Source organism: Amphiura filiformis, chromosome 5 (genome assembly GCF_039555335.1).
Source record: "Amphiura filiformis chromosome 5, Afil_fr2py, whole genome shotgun sequence".
NCBI classification, from domain to species: Eukaryota; Metazoa; Echinodermata; class Ophiuroidea; order Amphilepidida; family Amphiuridae; genus Amphiura; species Amphiura filiformis.
The window spans coordinates 7608654-7627804 of record NC_092632.1 but is presented as its reverse complement, the minus strand read 5'-3'; the positions used below and the strand labels follow the sequence as shown (position 1 = coordinate 7627804).

General features: G+C 37.0%; 1 pseudogene; it reads left to right on the top strand.

Moving 5' to 3' along the window:
- Positions 1-19151, top strand: part of LOC140151763 (uncharacterized) — a 58983-nt pseudogene that overhangs the window by 24924 nt on the left and 14908 nt on the right.

The window sequence follows — 19151 nt, the reverse complement described above, 5'->3', positions numbered from 1 at the left end:
TTCATCTTCTGTCTTTCTTCCTTCCTTCCTTCTTTCTTGCCATCCCCTTTAACACCAAAATCCTCCAATAAGTTAGGTTAATTCATGTACTTTTCTAAGGTACACATTTTTTGCTTCTAGAATCCAAACTGCTGAAACAATGATACACAATCTGGTATCATGGATCCTTTAAGGCCCCTACGGAACAAATAGTTCTTCAAATTTCTAGAAAGGCAGAAGAAGAATATCCTAATACCAGGCCGGATACCAGGTGTAATTAAAAAAAGATTTTCTCATGGATATGAATTAATATTCCATGTACTGTGACATGCTGGGGAGCATGTGTGGCCGAGTGGATAAGGCGCCCGACTCATAATCCATAGGTTGCGAGTGCGAGCCCCGCCCGCGCCAACGTGCTGTGTCCTTGGGCAAGGCACTTTATCCTCATTGCCTACTGGGGGATGGGGTTGGGTTGGATAGGATGTTTGTATAGTTGTTTGTTTCAATGTTGCAATATTAGGCGCTGATTAGCTGCTGCCTGCAAGATGCATTGTGTCTGTTTAGGGTGTGTTTAATGTACCGTCTAACAATTTGACCTGCGATTCGCGATTGGGATTTGAAATAAAACCTTCCTTTTTTAAATTTTTATACTGAATGTTTGCTTACATGTATGGGTGGCTCATCTTGATGCATGCTATTGTCTGAACAGCAATGCGACATTCAAGACTGAAAGAGTTTCGCATAGTAAGAATTCCAATTGAATGAATGCATAGCTTTTAACTGCTGTATAAATCCAACCGAAGCGATCGATATCGCGTATTTCAAACTTCTACGCGGTATGCGACCTTGGATACAATGCTAACCAATCATGAGTGTGTTGGCTTGGTTAAATTAAACTTTTCGCGTTACTCACACGCACAATCGCTGCATAGCTAATGGTACATCAGCAGTGTCACGCAAAAAAATAAATCATGCTATTGAAAGCTACGATTCATTCAATTGTAATTCAGTATAAGGTCTGACCTTTTTTGCATCTTTTTCATCTCTGCGTGGGTGTATATATATCTAATTCTTATGCATACACTAGCATACTCAAAATTCCTCTTCTAGGCTCGCACATACAATCATGCATGTACTTAGAAAGCAATACTGGCTCACCCAAACCATCTCAACTCGCACAAGATTTGGTCTTAAAATCGCTGAGAAATCTTGAGCAAATGTAATTTGTTTGTGTGAGTTTATCAGCAAGGATTGTCATTAGCGGGCCGTCAACTGCCTAAAATAATATGATGCATAGCATATGGAAGGCTAGCATTGAATGTGACGGTTTATTTTGCCCAAGGTAAATCAAGTATGTATTATAGAACCCACACATGATTGGCAACATTTGCGGAGTATAGAAGTTCACTGACCCAGTTGCTGAAAAATATTGATTGTCATGTGTTTAATTTCTTCCCTTTTCATGATTAGAAATTGCTTTTTTTACTCATATTTTGAACATAAATCATTTCTTTTGTTGACTTACATAACTTTCTTTACAGATTTTCCATTTTGTGGTTTGGTTTGTATGATATAAAGAAAGTAAAATTATGAACGCTTAAATATTCTTTAGGACTGTTCGGGAATGCTAATTATGCTGGCATTATGCTAGGCTTGCTAGCACTCACAACATGACAATGATTGAACTTTAAAGTAACAGTGTCAATCAAGCCTACTGGCATGCATGTTATCAATTGTATTCAATTTTGTAAAATGCAGAGTTTTAGCGAGATATTGTCATACTTTGTAACAAGAATTGTTCTCTACATGTTATACATATTAAATGGTTTGAAGGTTTCAATGTTACACTGGTCTACATTGGGTGACACTTTCTAAGACTTGAGACTCACAAATTAACAACAGGTAATACCACATAGCAGGGAAGGATGGTTGAAATAGCCATTTAGTCTTGTCTTAACCCTAACCCCCACCAGGCTTTTTCCTTGGGGAAGGGAAAAGAAGGAAGGAATGAAGAGAAAAGAAAAGAAAGAGAGTTGTTTGCTCTGGGTGGGATTGAACCGAGACCCCTCGCATGCCAAGCACTGGGTCGTGACACCTTGCCACATGTCTTGGGATTCACTGGCCAGCGAAACCGTGCCTATATCACTTGAGGCGATTACGTCATCACACCACGTGGGATGCACGCTAAACAAGCTTATATATCAAGTAGTATTTTTGTAGTACTTGGTCCTGTTAGGGTTAATGACTTTGGTAACAAAATATCACAAGCCATGGGCCCATGCACCCACAGGATAGCATGTATGGGCCTACATGTACAACAGGCTTTTGGTCCAAGGGCCCACCGTATTTCTAACATTGATATGCAATAGGCATATGTATTGGAGAAAAGGCCTATGGAACATGATGCTGTATCATGTCAGAGATACAACCTCTACTCTTATTTTCAAGAAACTTTTGAAATCACATAAATTACATTGATATTGTTTTTGTATTTTGTTTTATATATATTTTTTCTGTATTCCATGTTACGCTTTGATCATTTTTTTGGATATTGGGCATTTTAAGTACCTTCAAAGTTTGCCACTTTACATACATAATACATAACATTATGTATGTAAAGTATATAAGAAGTATATACATACTTATTCCTGGTTCCAGAATGGTAACTCTAATTTTGATTGTGTTTTATTTAAACATAATGTAATAGAAAAGAATATTTTTAAAATGAGAAAGTAAAAAATAGATACTGCTCAACAAACAACTCACATCACTTCATCTCATCCCACTTGGAAGATTCATTATGTTAATTACACACTGTCTGACTGTGTATTACACAACATAGCATTAATGATTTGGCCCGCTGTATATTACAAAAACCGATCGATCCGGGGTCAGACTGGAAGCATACTATGGCCTAGTTTCCCCATAACCCATAATGCACACAGAGACACAGTTGATGCTTGCTTGACAAAATTTCCCGCCAGCAAATTGTTCCTTTCCGTCAAATGGAATAGTAGAATTGTGCTCCTGATTGCAAACATGTACGCCTTGATCAAATTCAATCATCCAGATAGATGGACTAAGGTTTTCACATTAATTGAAAGGGAGGTGTGCAAGCCCGGTGTGCAAGTAGATTGAGCTCTTCAATTAGAGGACAGACAGAAGTATGGAGACGCATTGCAAAATCAAGTTTGGGGGCTATGTCTGCATTTTATAGGATTTTACATTTTTGGGTGAAGGGTTAGGGGAGGTTTATATTTAATATGTATGATACCACATGTAGTTCCTGATTGGTGATTTTAATTATGAAAACAAATTAAATTTGCCTAATTATTAATGACTGAAAATGCATATAAAATTAATCTAGTTTCTATAAATATAGTGCAGTTTCTCATGGTGTCTGTTAAACAATAGAAAACATCTAAACCTGTTTTATCGGTAAAATTCATTTGCAAGACATCCAACTTATATTGCTCAAAATCATCAGATTACGCATAAAATTCAGTATTCACAGCCATATGGATTCAACCATCAGAAATAATTTTGCATAAATATTTACAAGATGTTTTGATGGACCAGAATAAAACAAGTACGGTCTAACAAGATAAAAGTTTGTTTTCCGTATCCATCGTCACAATTCACAAGAGTTTTCACCCTTTGTATCTATTTTATTCTATTATTAATCTATAGAACAGGAAGAAATGATTGCTAAATATTGAATGTCACACAGCCATGATGGAAGGGGGAATTAGTGGTGCTTACTGTCATATGATGTGCTTGAGAAAAATCTGCTTGTCAAACCTTTCAACTTGCTACAATATATTGACAAGATAGTGCATTTATAAGGGTAGTTTGAGTTCATGGTTCCTAATTAATAGCTGAGCATTGCTTGAATTAGTAAGACCACATTTTGTGCTCAAGTGGCAAGAATTTGCTTGCAAGATGCATTAGAGTTCCACATATTATGTGCTGAGAATACAATTTTAACCTCTTTTGCTATAGCAGTTTCCATTCTCAAAACTGCATAATTCCAATGTTTGCATAATTATGCTCTATCCAGTGCACCCTGTGTGTTATATAAGATATTGTTACAGGGTTAAAATTCTTCCATTTTAAATACTTATTTTTGTCCGTACATTACTTAGTAGTTTGTGTCCGTACGTAATGGTTATTTTGGGAGTGATACAAGTGCACAAGAAATGTGTGTATCAATTGTGACACACCGCCTCCCATTGGTGTGCATCCCACTCAGTGGACAACCTGAGTGGAGTGTGGCTGATTGACCTCAAGCTATGTAAATGTCTCAGCTCATCTATCGTGCCTTCATATCCACGTGCGAAACCCGGCTCCATCCCACAATGTTTACATTGGACCAATGGACTGGGTGCCATGACATGTCGTGTCATATTGCACCATGACTATGGTTTCTCACTGAAGATTAAAGCATTTTCAAAGAGTTCATCACTATTTCTTTGAAAAGTTAATGTCATTGAATACATAGTAATGTTTGCATGCAAATGTTGTGATTTTGATTAATGAGTAATAAATTGTGATGGTATGTCATTTGAAGTGCATGTAATCAGAAAAAAATGGTCTTAATGTGATTCAATATAAATATTAGTTAGTTTTTGGTGCATTTAAAATGGGATATGAGGATATTTCTGGAATTAGGAAATGATCTGAGCATGCTTTAAACAGATTAATTGAGTATCCCAAAGTGCACCAATATGCCTTTTGTTTGAAGCAAATTGGACATATGGTTTTATATTTTCTTTATATTTTAAATGTTTTTAACAATAATTGATGTATAGTTGATGAGCTCAAATGACTGAAAAGACTCATCAATAAGTAATTTTTGCCAATGTTTTGCTAAAAATTCATGCTTAAAGCATGGAGGTATATAAATAAATGGAGAATGATCGCCAGAATTCTAATCTCCTAAGTGGAGATTATCCCGTTACCTCTATTCAATGAGTCACCAAACTTGAATTGACCAGCCACTTCAGCCAAGCTATTGATATCCACGATGGTTATGAGCCTCTACCATGGTTCATTGATTATCACTCCCAAAATGTCCTCATAGGAATTGACCCTACAATGACCCGTACCGGAAGCCTTGTAAAAGAGACTGTATAATGACGTCAGCTAATCAATCAGCTAGTTCAAAGTCACCAGTTTTGATAGCTTATAGTTTCAATGTATGATCGATGCGAAAACCGAAGAAATTCGGATGTTCTGTTCTCAAGTTATGAAACTGTTTTCTACACTAGTTGTGCCGTAACTTGACAAATATACTTAGTTTTCATGTTCATATATCAAGCTTTTAAGGGGGTCTGAGGGAGTTCAAATATAGTGCAAATGAAAGCAAAACGTTTTTACCTTCCGATTGTGAAACAATTATGTTGGGCCAATTTGGGCCATTTGAGTTCTGAGCGAGAAAAATTTACCGGAAGTACTTGAATTCAAGCAAAAGTGATGATCAGACAATCTTTTCTAGAGAGAAATTGATATATGGAATGTATAGGCCCTAGATACTTTGTTTAAACAGTTTCTCATAGTTTAGTGTATGATAATCGTGATTTTGGTTGAAGCTTGGGTCAAATTGATTGAGTGCCATAGCGGATATGTCAGTGTTATTGTTTTTAAACTTTTAATTCTGTATTGTCATGAAATCGTATAGGCCGCCTAAATCATCATCATTAAACTTCTCATTGTATAATAAATAATTAGCAGTATTTAGGCCTAAATGATTATTAATATTATTAGGAGGCTATCATTTTCTTTGGAGGAGGGTTCCAAATATACGGGGGGGTCATAACTTTTGGAAAAAAAAAAGTCATAGGCCTAATTCAATTTTTCATGACCAAAATGTAGAGAGTCACAAGATGACAACAGATAAGGTGTTTCTTTTTTCAAAAAGACTGATTTCTTGATGCAATTTAAGCACTCAATTTTTGGCTTAAAATGAGATTTTGATATCAAACTTTTATGAAACATGAGCACTTAATTTCCAATAAGTATAAACTTCATTTTACCCCATTGAAATCAATGGCCAGTGAAACAGACTTCACAATGTAATCAGCTTAGCATAATCAATATAAACCTGAAATTGCCTATTCAACAATAATTGGTCATAACCAACGTAGTACAAAAGAGGCTTGGCTGGATCATCCTCCATTTATTTATATACCTCCATGCTTAAAGGACCATTGAAAGAAAAACATATTTGGTATCAAAATAAAGCTAATAACATATAGAATCCATTTCTAAAATGATAAGCATAATTTTCCTTTATTTTACCCCCAAATCAGCAAATAAAGACAAAGCGCCCAATGTCGCGTCGCTCCGCCCAATTCATATGTGCAGAGACACGTGGCAACCCCTGTGACGTCAAAGTGGTTATCCTTCCGCTGCATGGCAACACTGCATAGTCCAGACTTGGTCCTAAACCAACGCATGAGCGTGTTTACAGCAATGAACTTTTATGTGCCTTTTAGGCCTAACAAGTATATTAAAAAGGATATTATATTAAATATAAATTACAAAGCTACAATGACTTCTATGATAGGTTTATAGGTCTATATACATTCTAGCTAGGCCTACAAAATTGGCCAACAACAGGGAAACATAAGTAAGTTAGGCCTAGGCCTTCATATTGACAAAGTCAAAGCTGTCAGTGCTAGCTGCTCGGCGTTTGCAAGAGAGTAGGCCTATCATTTGTTTTGACTGAGGCATTCTGATATAGCAACTCTTTACTTATATTTCTTCTGAAATATCTGGTGAGGATGGGAAAGAGAAGGCAATGATGTTTGGGTTAGCCCATGACATGCGACTTAATTTCTTTAGGCCTAATTAGTCTACCTCCGGGATGCGGCCTAGGTTAGGCCGTATAAAATTAATATTTTGGTTCTCATCCAGAGGATTTTCATGAATTGATGAGGGAGGGAGGTGTTTTTTTAGTCTAAAATCAGCATTGTCTGCAGTTTCGGTCTTTTCCAACAGTGCTCGAGAAGCGATGACGCACTTTTTTTTCAAATGTGAGATTCTGCGGGATAAACCCCCTAGAGTAGGCCCTACCACAAAAAGACTTGGAAGTGGTCCTTGTTCTCTAATGAAAAATTCATAAATCATTCCAAAGTCTAAAATAATTGAAAAATCTACAAAAACAAAAATCTGACAAATCCCAGAAATTGAGGAGGGAGGGACAAGAACCAAAACATACGGCCTTAAACCGCCAGTCCTAAAACGCAAGCCGATCCTGACTCGAAGTTTGGAAGCTGAATTGCAGTGATTAAAGTGTGTTGCTTGTTTCTAGCGGTCACTCCGTGTAGAGACACACTTATGGGACCAGGTTCAAAACAACTTTTAAGTCAGGCTCGGGAGAGAGCGAGTTAGCGTGTTGTTTCCTCACCTTGCACCACTACTGAGGTCCGGGTTCAACTTCAAGCCCCTGGCTCATGGCCATAAGACTCATGTGAACTTGGTTTATCTCAATCCGCAGGTTTTCTTGGGATCTCCAGTTTCCTCCTTTTGGGGAGCTGAAAAGATAATTGGTGGATGTTACAATCCAAATGCGGCTAGATTTGCGACAGGTTCGGCAGCATCCAGCCTAGATGATGCGATCTGATTGTGATAAGTACCATGGCAGCGAAATTACAGCGCTTTGAACCCTCCGAGATCTGGGAAAAGGCGTTATTATATAAAAGCGAAATTTATTTTTATTTATTTTAAAAGCCTATGAAAAATGAGAAACAAATTTGAAGATAAAGAACCACGAGAGGAACATATAAAGGCCACTCCAAACAATCATATGAACAATATTTACTGTCAGCCTTTAGTTTACGTTATGGAAATGCTTATAGGCCTAATCAATATCAACTCCCACTGATACTTGAAAGTGCAAAGTGTCCGGCGTTTTATCAAAGGTAGGCCTACAGTTACAAAGTTATGTTGATTGGGTAAATCTTGTAAAATACAGAATTTTTTTTTTTTTTTCTGACATCAATTTCGCACAGCATAGGCCTACCCCGGTCCTAACCATCCATGGATTAAAATAAGTGTAGGCCTATAATATTTCCTCGTAATTTATTTCAAGAACAGCTTGCATGTCATGTTCTTCTGAACCAACTTCTTCATCTGCCGTTCAGCTACTGCCCCAGTGGTGCCAGCGGCTCAAATAATATTGGCAAGTCTCCGTATAACACATGGTTGGCCTATAGGGAATAAATTTGCAAAATAAAAGGGCCTAGGCCTACTTTGCATTGTTTGGGGTATGAAAATAAGCACTTTTGAAAGTTAACTTTAAATGGAAGAAAAAGCTTTTTTATACCAATTGTCAGGTTTTGGAAAAAATAATCATCTCTTGAATATTTTTTAAGGTAGGTCCTACGGAAAAAATACATAGGCCTATAATAATAATACCCATGGGAGGTGCTCGCACCGGCACATCATCTGCAATTTATGTGTTGTGACAAATCTTGGCGATATTCCCCTCAACATCGTCACTATATCATAGACATACTCATAATTAGTTTTATGGTTTTATATATGCCATGTAGGGCCTACATAAAGTCATTGGAATCATGGTCATGTTGAAGGAAGCTGCATATGCTTGATGATGATAAAAAAAAACCCAATTGATCCCCGCCGCTTCCTTTTCGCATGGCATTGCAATTGAGGGAGTCTGAAATGTTTAATGCTATTTTCTTTATTATAAGGAAAACTTCTTTTTTAAATGTTTCAAAAGTTAATAATATTGTCAATAGTTTAGATTTGCTTCTGTCTAATAAGCATTTCAATTTAGAGTCTTTGTTTTAATCACAGGGCTGTCAACTTTTTGGAATTGCTTGGCGTGAGACAGAGACGTACCGGGATTTGCCGACTCCAATGTTCACTTTGTACCATGATTATTTGAGCCACGGCGCTCGAGAATGTGATAAATAAAAAGGCCCCCCACTTCCTCTTTTTGATAACATGTGGACAATCAACTGGAATTTTGTTTTTACTTGACCTTTAAATAATTATAAGTGGTTGTATTACCATGATTATTGCATCTGATATTTAGATCGCGATCGCTGTTGTCAAATTATCCGGCAAAATGTCAGCGCAACACAAAAGCAGCGTAACCACAATGGCGTCATCAGAAAGCGCCCAATTTCTACTTTTGATAAATGGACGCGCGATGTAGCATCGGAAGGGGGTAAATCGAGTATGTTGTTTTCATTGTATTTTTATTTCTAAAATAGTTAGTTCTTCAATTGTTTTAGATATTTTATGGGCTTTATTTTGATACCAAATCATATTTTCTTTCAATGGTCCCTTTAAATGCTCATTGTACTTTTTATTTTGCATATTTTTGCTTTCAAACTTGGTCAAAGTGTTTATAATATGTTCTAATATATTATATAATCAATATATAATTAACTAGCATTGAAATATGCAGAGGGTGGCTAGACAATATAATAAATTAGAACATATTAGACACACCTTGACCAAGTTTGAAAGCAAAAACATGCAAAATAAAAAGTACCCTGAATTTATTGAAACATTCAGTCACTTTAGCTCGTTAACTACATTGATTATTGATAAAAACAATAAGATAAAGAACATAGTAATTAATATATTATGAAAACCGAATGTCCGATTTGCTTTAAACAAAAGGCATCTTAATCAGTGTACTTTGCCCTACTCAATTAATATGTTTAAAACATGCATTTCCTATTGATTTCCAGAAATATCATCATATACCTTATGATGTTTAATAAAAGGTCGTTTACAATGACTCTTACTATTGATCCAATACCACATTCCCAATCTCAGTCAACTAGTAATGTGGTTCCAGAACTTGCACATGTATTACAGCAAAATTGTTTCAGCAGTTCTTCAAGTACAAAACTTAGACTGTAACATTTGAATACCTTGAAAGATACCTTTCAAGTTGTCCATGTTGCAAAACGAATCTGCAGGAAATGTTGTTGAATAGAGCTGTAATGGACTAAATGAAATTCTAAGAAACTTGTGCTATCCTCTCCCTGAAGAAAACTCATGAGTTCACTGTTATTTAGATTCCTGATTGCCGTCCCCACTCCATTTGATCACTGTAGAGATGGAACAAGTTCATGGAAAATGTCACTTGACAAATACATGTCAGTACATTTTATTTAATGGTTATAACAGACAACAGACATAGACAACAGTCAATGTTTCAATATTAGCTGTCCTAGATACAATGTTGAACTGAATACTGAATAGTCAACAATTATTGTTAAATAAATGCAAATCATCTGCCTGCCTGTTATTGTCAATTCACCTGCTTTATTAGCTGCACAATTTTATTTTCCAATTTGAAATGAAGAGCATGAGAGACCAACATTAATTTAAAAATGGCAAGAAGCTGAGAGATCAAAACTTGAGAAAATGTAAATGTGAGGCACTCAAGCTGGATTGTGAAAGAGGGCACAGGAGTCGAGGGTGTATGGGGTGGGGTGGGTGTGTATGTGTATAAGACAGACAGACAAACAAGTGGGTAGACAGAATTTGCCCAATTTACATTAACAATAGGTCTTAAGTCTGGGGCCTTCATGAGCAGCAACTATTAACCCTAACACTGACCCATGCTTTTTGGTATCGGAAGTCAGAGAAGATCCGAATTTTTCAAGAAGAAGAAGAATTTTGACTTGGCACCTTTTGGATTGAACCTTTGACCCCTCGCATGCAATGAGCGATCGCGGACGGTAGCTGCTCGGGTTATTGCTGCCCGGCCATCAATTCCGTGAGCATATCACACTTCGGGTGATTGCGTCATCGCAGACCCTGGGATGCATGCATGTTATGAATTTTTCATCGTGGTATTTTGTGGTTTTTACTGGTGTTAGGGTTAATGCAATGTTTTGTCATTCTATTTGGATTACTGCATCATTGGTGCTCTTCACAATTTCTGCTGTAATTCACCTGCCTTGTTATCTTTTGTTTGTTTTGTGCAGGGGAGATCTACGAGGCACTGGACCAGGTGCTGGAGGAGTCGGTAGCCATCAAGTTAGAGTCAGCCCTGCAACCCAAGCAGGTGCTCAAGATGGAAGTAGCTGTCCTCAAAAAGTTACAAGGTATGTTAAACGGAGAACTTGAATTGGAGAAGGTGGACTCTCACCGTTATGTCATGTATGCAGTGCTATGGAAATTCTGCCATACTGTGTTATCACTCATTGGAACCAAATTAGAGTGCCTTGCCTGTTTTAGGTAAAGATCTTCACAAGTAGAGCTTGTTGCATCATCAGACTCTGAAATAGAAATTTGCTCTGCTCATAGTGAATCAATCTAGATGCACACTAATTTGCCCTCCTATGAGTGACAGGCCTACATGGTGAGTCTGCCTCCTCTCCTGTAAGTTCATTTTTGAAATCATCTTTGAAAGAATGCAAGTTACATGTTTTCTTTGTCTTTAGGTCCCTTGTCATTGTGACAGGGCTGGATTTATTGACAGACTTTATTCAACACCTCAAAATATACATGAAAATAGAGAGTTTTGAAATTAAATCAAATACTGGAACTTACTTTCTGCAACTTTGCAACATTGCGTCTGGAACCACCACTGCCAGACTTCATCAGGCAACCGACCGCTGGACTGGTCATGTGATAGACAGCTAGCTAATCTGGTGGTTCCAGACACAACATAGCAAAGTTGCAAAAAGTAAGTTCTGGTATTTGATTGAATTCAAAACTCTCTTAAAACTACTGGATGACCCAAGAACATTCACTCATATGTATCATGAAAATGTTGCTACATGTATCCTTTTCCCAGATTCTATCCAGCCATCCAACCCAAAGCCAAATGGCTAACTGCCAAACGCTGTGGCCTCTATCCTTTGATGATATTTTAATGATGACGTGGGAAGTGGACTTCATCATAAGGCCACCAGTGACTTATATCAGGGATGCGTTTGTTAGTGTTGAACATGATAATCAGGATTGGCCTCATGTCTTCGTTACATGTTGTGACTTTTTAATGGATTGGCATTAATTATAAATGACATAGCATAGATGGTAAACATAGGGAGAGGTTTCATGTTTCTAAAAATTGTTGGCATGTTGCAATTTCATTGATTCTTAGATTGATGTAATTGTGTTTCTTAAATAAATTTGGCTAACTTGATGAAGCATATAATTAAAATTCACTTCAATAATCGTTGTTTCTCTTGAGATTACAATGAATGGCTGGCATGATATGGCCTCCAATGTTACGTGATCCCTTAGTGCTGATAGGCCTCTGTCTGTTATAGGTAAGGACATCAATTAATTCAACATGAACCACTCTTTCAGTACCATTTATATTGATGCTATCTCTCTTGATTTATTCCAAACCCATAAGGAATAGCAGCTTTGATATATGGCTTGGTAATAGTAGACTAGCACATTTTGTTGGCATATTATTTCTGCATATTCTGTGCATGATTTTTCAATAATTTTAAGCCTTCAGAAATCTATTTAGCTTTTCCAATAGCGCTATTTTGAATGTGATGAATTGGATAAGTCTGTATCCTTGAAATGCTGTAAATGATTAAAATCATGAAACTTTGATGATACCGTGAAAATATTAGGGTTATACGAAGTTAAACAAACCGTAACTGAATAAAATAGATGGTTTGGGAGTTGATGAAGTAGCAAGTAATAGCACTGGGGTAAATGATGATGACGTCTGGAATCACGATACAGAGCTCTAGGCATGGAGGGAGGCAAGTAGACGATGAAAATCAATACCGAGTTTACGCAGGAAATCTAGTGGCAAAAATCAAATCTAATATTGATGTTGGAATATTTTGGATGAGCAATTGAGTGCTAGCTGAAAGGTAATGGATGATGAAAAGTAATTGTTCAGAAGTCATGCGTGGTATGGTAGCAAATAAAATTAGTCCTCACCCCTTCCAGATCGCATGAAGCGTCCATGACATTTTGCAATGATTGGTAATATCAGGAGTCACTTGACAATCTCTATTCATTATGGGGAATTCTACCACAGACCTTTGTGGACTATGCATGATAAATACACACACACACACATATACGTCATAGATATTATATAGCGGACTTAATTTCATCGTCATTAGCCCGAAGTAAACAAGATAAAATAACAAAATGAAGAGCAAGAATTGTTTTTGGATAATTAGGCATGATGTCACTGAAAGGATGAATGGGAATTGAATCAGGGGTCAGCAGAAGGGAGAGTACACTAGAGTGTATTATATTATATTATATATTAAGAATAAATGAAGATGATATTGAAAACAGTGCTGTTAACATACACAAACCCTGTTGGCTCCTGATTATTTATCCAGCATACCGTTATCAAAATATTGCCCTCCAAAAATGGCAATGTGTCTCCTCCTTTTTATGAAACCATTTTAGAGCTAGACATTAGGTAGTCTTATGCACTTTGCTAAGAGTTTATTTTCAAAATCAGACAACATGATTGTGATTAAGCATTATGCGCTGTCTGTTGTTTAAATGCTATTTATGTTAATTTATCATTATTTCAAGCAATTAGGCAAAATTGTTTTGCAGAGTAAATCACTGTATTGGGTTTTAACAGACAAATTGAATATGACATTTACAGCAATGATAATGGAATGGTAATGGGGATTACATTTGCTATTTTCACTTGGTACTCGAAAATGTGACTCATGAAAAATGATGAGAAACATAGTTATGATCTTTACACTGATCAAATTTATTGAACATTTTATTATTACTTTGATCTAGATTTTGAATGTTTACCCGATGATATTAATATATTCCCTTTGGTTCAATACATGAAATTATTTAGGTCATCTGTTTCAGCAGGTCATTTTCCTATTCATTGTAATTATTCTTTGTTTTGTCTCCTTTAGACATGATGATGTAGATCCTCATCATCACATCTGAGTGTGAATTCATCCCAATGTTAATACAATGAGTAGTGTCAATTAACAAAGTGATGAGTATGAAATATTGACCTATATTTGAGCAGTTGACAGTCAGAGAGAAGTATTCACCCATGATTCACAAAAGAGCTGTGATGACACACATTCTAGTATTTTCTCAACACTTTAAATTGATGGAGTGCATACTCATGATGTAAATCTGGGCTCTCATGCTCATCTGTCAGTACACAGTTCTTTGCACCATGTTCATAGAATGACCATTGAATGTCTTGAGTAAAAAAACTCATACTCCACAACTTGCGGTCAGTTTGAGATATGCTTGTAATATGTAGGCTAATGAATAAATGAGACCATTAGGTTCATGGTGCTCAAGTAAGGATGAATACCGTTTTACTATAAGTACTTATGTAGTACTCCTAACCCTAACAACACTCCATGATGTATATTTTCTTGCAGTCACAAGATGCTCGTAGGCTTTTTCCACATTTCAAGCAATGCTACATGTAGTGTGCCTGTGAAAGAGATGCAGACTTTTAGGGATTTCATCGGGCGTCTCTCTCAACTATAAACTGGCATCCCTGAACAATCAACATGTCAATCTCTATTTGAGAAAGAATATCAAACTATACAGCTTGGGTGGAAGTTACAAGGGCAGAATCTAGTCATATATTTATGTAGGCACTTCTTGTGTATGTTATTGAGCTGAAATTATACAAGTTCCAATTGCTAGTGACAATTTTGTGCTGATACTAAAAATCAAAGCATCCAGTAACAACCTAGCTTATTCATCCGTCTGTTGGGTTGTAATCGCTCCTTTCCAGAGACTGACATGTAGTCACAACATTGCAACTCAAACAAATGTCCTGTCATTTCAGTGAATGGTATTTGTGAAGGAAAATGTTGCCATTTTTAGAAACAGCTCGTAAAAATTAGTGTATTGGTATGTTCACATGGTAGGGCCTTATTGGTACCTACCGCTTTAAAAATTCATAGATGGTAGTGCATTGCCCCCGGCACATTGCCGTATTTGTACAATGTACAGCACCTAACAAATCGGCTGTTTAATACAGTAGTTATAGGATACTATATGTTGACCTTGATAAATGACTTGATCCCCTGTGGTTTAATTTGCTGTTTTCTCTGTGACATTACCTGTATCAAATTCAGCAACAAGTTAGTTCTTCACCTGCAGTGATTCGCATGGGCCAATTAAATTAGTGCCATCACTAAATGGGGCCGTGGGTTAGCTTTCAATAAAATGAAACTAGGTTTGTTGGAGTTGATGGTGATGAACTTGTGGCCATCTTGATCACTGTGCTGGTTGGATTTTTGGCCCAATGTCAGTACGACTGATAATGATTTCTTAGAATTCTGACTTGCTATCTGAGATGAAGTTTGTTTTGATGATGTCTCTTTCTCTTACTCATCCCATCTCTTTCTTTCTTCCTTTTTATTTTATCACATCTCCTTCAACTCGGCAAGCCTCTTCTCAAAAATTTTTGTTAAAACTTTGGAGTACTGCCAGGGAGTGACGTACAGTCCTGCTAGATTTATCATATGACAAATAAATATGGCAGCATGTGATGCAGTATGGAATTTTGAGTACTGTTGCAGGGATTATGTTTAAATGTTGGGTGATGTTGTTGCGCGTTTAATGATCTGAGCATTCAACTGTCCATGCGTGAAATTGGGATCTCTGATGTCAACTGTTGTTGTTTTTATTCATGGCAACGGTTTAAGGGACGTTGACTGCTGTGTGCATTGTGTAACACCTTTCTAATTTGAGCTTGAAACATGAGAACTTAGGCTACATGTATTATAGGTCACAATCAACAGATAATGAACGGAGGTTTTAAATGACACTCGGCTGAGAGGTCTATTGATGTTTTGAATTCACATTAACCTTTTTTTTAAATCTTTGGTTGGATAACCATGAAATTACTCATGCCCTATATAACAATAGTTCTTGTAATCTACATTTTAAGGTTACATGTGCTATTTTATCCCTAGCCTCATCCTCATTGTAAACAGATTGCATCCCACATAACATATTATCATGAAATATTTTTGATGTTTTTGCAATCTTCAATCAGGGATGAGTCTAGATGGTTGGTGAGCATACATTTGTGAAATGCCAATTTACATTTTGTAAAGCTACAGATGAATCTCATTACTAGTTTCAGACCAACTGTTTTTCAGACCTAACTAATTTGAATTGTCTCTTTGGTTTTACACAATTCTCTCTATTATGGTGTGTTATTACTTACTTTATCCCAGCTTTTATCATACATCAAGGTATGGTTTTCAGGGTGATTTTGGATTATGGATGTTCATGGACCCAACCTAAAGACTGGCCTAAAGCCACAGCTTTATTCTGACCATTACTATAATCCAATTTCAAATCTGGTTATTTTGAGTAAACAGCGCAAAGCCTAATTTTTCTAAGCCTGTAAATTGCAGGCAATTTAGGTTGCAGCATATGCACTTATTGGATTTGATCCTCCCAGTGTGCACCTAGGACATGAAGGATGGTCATTGAGTAGTCTCAGCTGGTGTGAGTGCTCATCTGTGATCTGTCTGGTCAGATTCACTCACCTTGATCAATCATCCCTACTAATAGGTTAGGTCATCTTTACTTCAATATGGTGAATAAGCTAGTGAGGTTGACTAAGACATTGCCAGGCTGATTGCTGCCTTCTAGAATGATCTAAGGAAGCTGCATCAGGCCGTTGTAACTCATATGCTAGCGTTAATACAAAAAGGTGGCGACAGCGTCGGCTTTCCCTGTGTATTACCCTGCACTAACATGGCGTCCAATGGCGTCTCCCGGGTGGGGCCATTTTGGAAAAGTAAAGAAAAATGCTGCTGCCACCACGATAGTACTAAAAGCTACGTAAAAAAATATGCGTAGTGCTGTGGAGACTTACTTTAACATGACGCGTCACGAATATGCTAATTAAAGAAAAATGCTGCTGCCATCTCGTCCACATGTTGCAAGCGTGGCGATCGCCTGCCCTCACGTCGACGAACGGAGTTTCAAGTCCATCGCACCACGTGCTCTATATACTTAGTCCATGGCTGCATGGATTGGATAGAATGAAATACCACAAAACAACTTGCATGTAACTATTGTGTGTTTTGGGGTTCACAAATAAAATTCCTGCTATGGAATAAGCAAGTCATATCACACATAATATCTACAAAAGCCCTTGCCCTTAAAATGTTGGTCTTGCGCTCCATTTTAGCCATTCCTGAAAGAATTGAAGTGTTAACTGATTATGTCGATCAATTTATGCTGTTTTTTCACAGCGCACGTTAATTAAATAAACCCATTTATAAAACAATTGCATGGTATCTGTGCTGCAATGAAGCATTAGGTAGAGGTCAATCATCATCAGCTTTGATTTTTCTGCATATACTCATTTTACTCATATTGAGCACTTCATTTTAATAAAGATTGCATTAAAATTTAATCCGAAAACTTAGAGATAATAGCTTACCTAAAAACAAAAGAAGAAAAAAACTGCATGCAAGTTTTGGCCATCTTTCATGATCAGTTTCACAACATCTGAATCTTTTAGTCTAATTATAAATATTTCATTTCACTATTTCAATATATCTGCAAAATCCTATCCCTGATCAATTGGTTATAAACCTTAGGAGATAGGATTTTGGTTATTTTGGTCCCCAGATCTGGAAGAGAATTCCTAGAGTATGTAAAGTATAGCTGAATATATGCTTGTACCAAGGGAGATTTGCTGAGGCGAGTGCTCAGCATAACTGACTGACAGGTTATGACTGACTAACCCAGGAGATGATAACGCAGAAGATGTCCTGGGAAAATACCCGGGCACGCATTAAATGTGTTATTGCTTTATGCTCTTGATTAAATACTAAAAGGCAATCGTCTTTTATAAATGAATGTTTGTTTACACACAAAATTGGTTCAAACCAGTATTTTCATTGTAATTGTTGTACATGTAGAAGGTGACTTTCTAAACTCAACTACAACTATTTTTTATCCCTTTTGCAGGAAAAGACCATGTATGCAAATTCATAGGATGTGGACGCAACGACCAGTTCAACTATGTAGTCATGTCCTTGCAGTCACAGAATTTAGCAGAGTTACGTCGTAGTCAGCCTAGAAACTCATTCTCACTTAGTACAACATTACGATTAGGAAAACAGATATTAGAAGCAATAGAAAGCATCCATGATGTAGGATTTCTACATAGAGATGTAAAACCTGTAAGTAGTATGGGTAGGGATAGGGAATTGGGTCCTCACGTGCGACTTTGGACGTTAGTCAAGATACACTTCATATAATTGCGGACACATTCAAATGAAAGACGTCCTCGGTTGCCGGAAGACACTATGAAGCAAATGTTCAGAAAAGGCCATTTAAGACAGGACAACGTTTGCCAATATTGGGGTGGGGGGGGGAGGAAGAGTCCTCGTTTGGATAGGATAGTAAAAAGTCTGCAATGTCCACGGTTAGGCAGAATATTTCAGTGTATGGGTCTCTTTGTTTGAGTGTGTGTATCACATACATCCTCATTTGCCATTGAATACAAGTAGGAGTTTGGCCCTGGTGTGTGAGTTAATTGAAATTGTAAGTTGCTAATGGAAAGTAAAAAAAATAAACAACACAAAACACATACCTATACAAGTTTACTATCGAGGTTCAGTTTTCTCTGTGCAGTGGAAGCAGATCTTGGAATGTGTTCCTCTCAGTTGTTTTAGTGTATATTGAAATATGTTTGCTGGTTAGTAAATCGTAATATGCCAGGCAAAATAAGGAAACTTATATACGAGATGCACTTCCACTGCACATTTGCAGGTGCTGTATAGACTATTCAAGTTTCTGTTCTATATGACACACCAGAGACATTTACAATCACTAAATTTTCGAAGATCCAAAGGCCTCAACAAATCCAAAAGCTTCAACATACTTAACACGCCATACCAATCCAATAAGGTAATCAGTGTGTCAGTTAGCTATATCATCTTATTGCCATGCAAATCTTAATCTTGCTATTTTATTCCCTCTCTCTTTTGCAGTCCAATTTTGCAATGGGTCGCCAGACCACAAATTGCCGCAAGGTGTATATGTTTGATTTTGGATTAGCTCGGCAATATACCAATTCACAGGGACAAGTTAGAACTGTAAGTATACTCACTCCTTATTTCATATAAGTTTGCTGATACCAAGCAGAGTTTGGTATATTACTCAAGATCCACAACACATGTGATACTTTC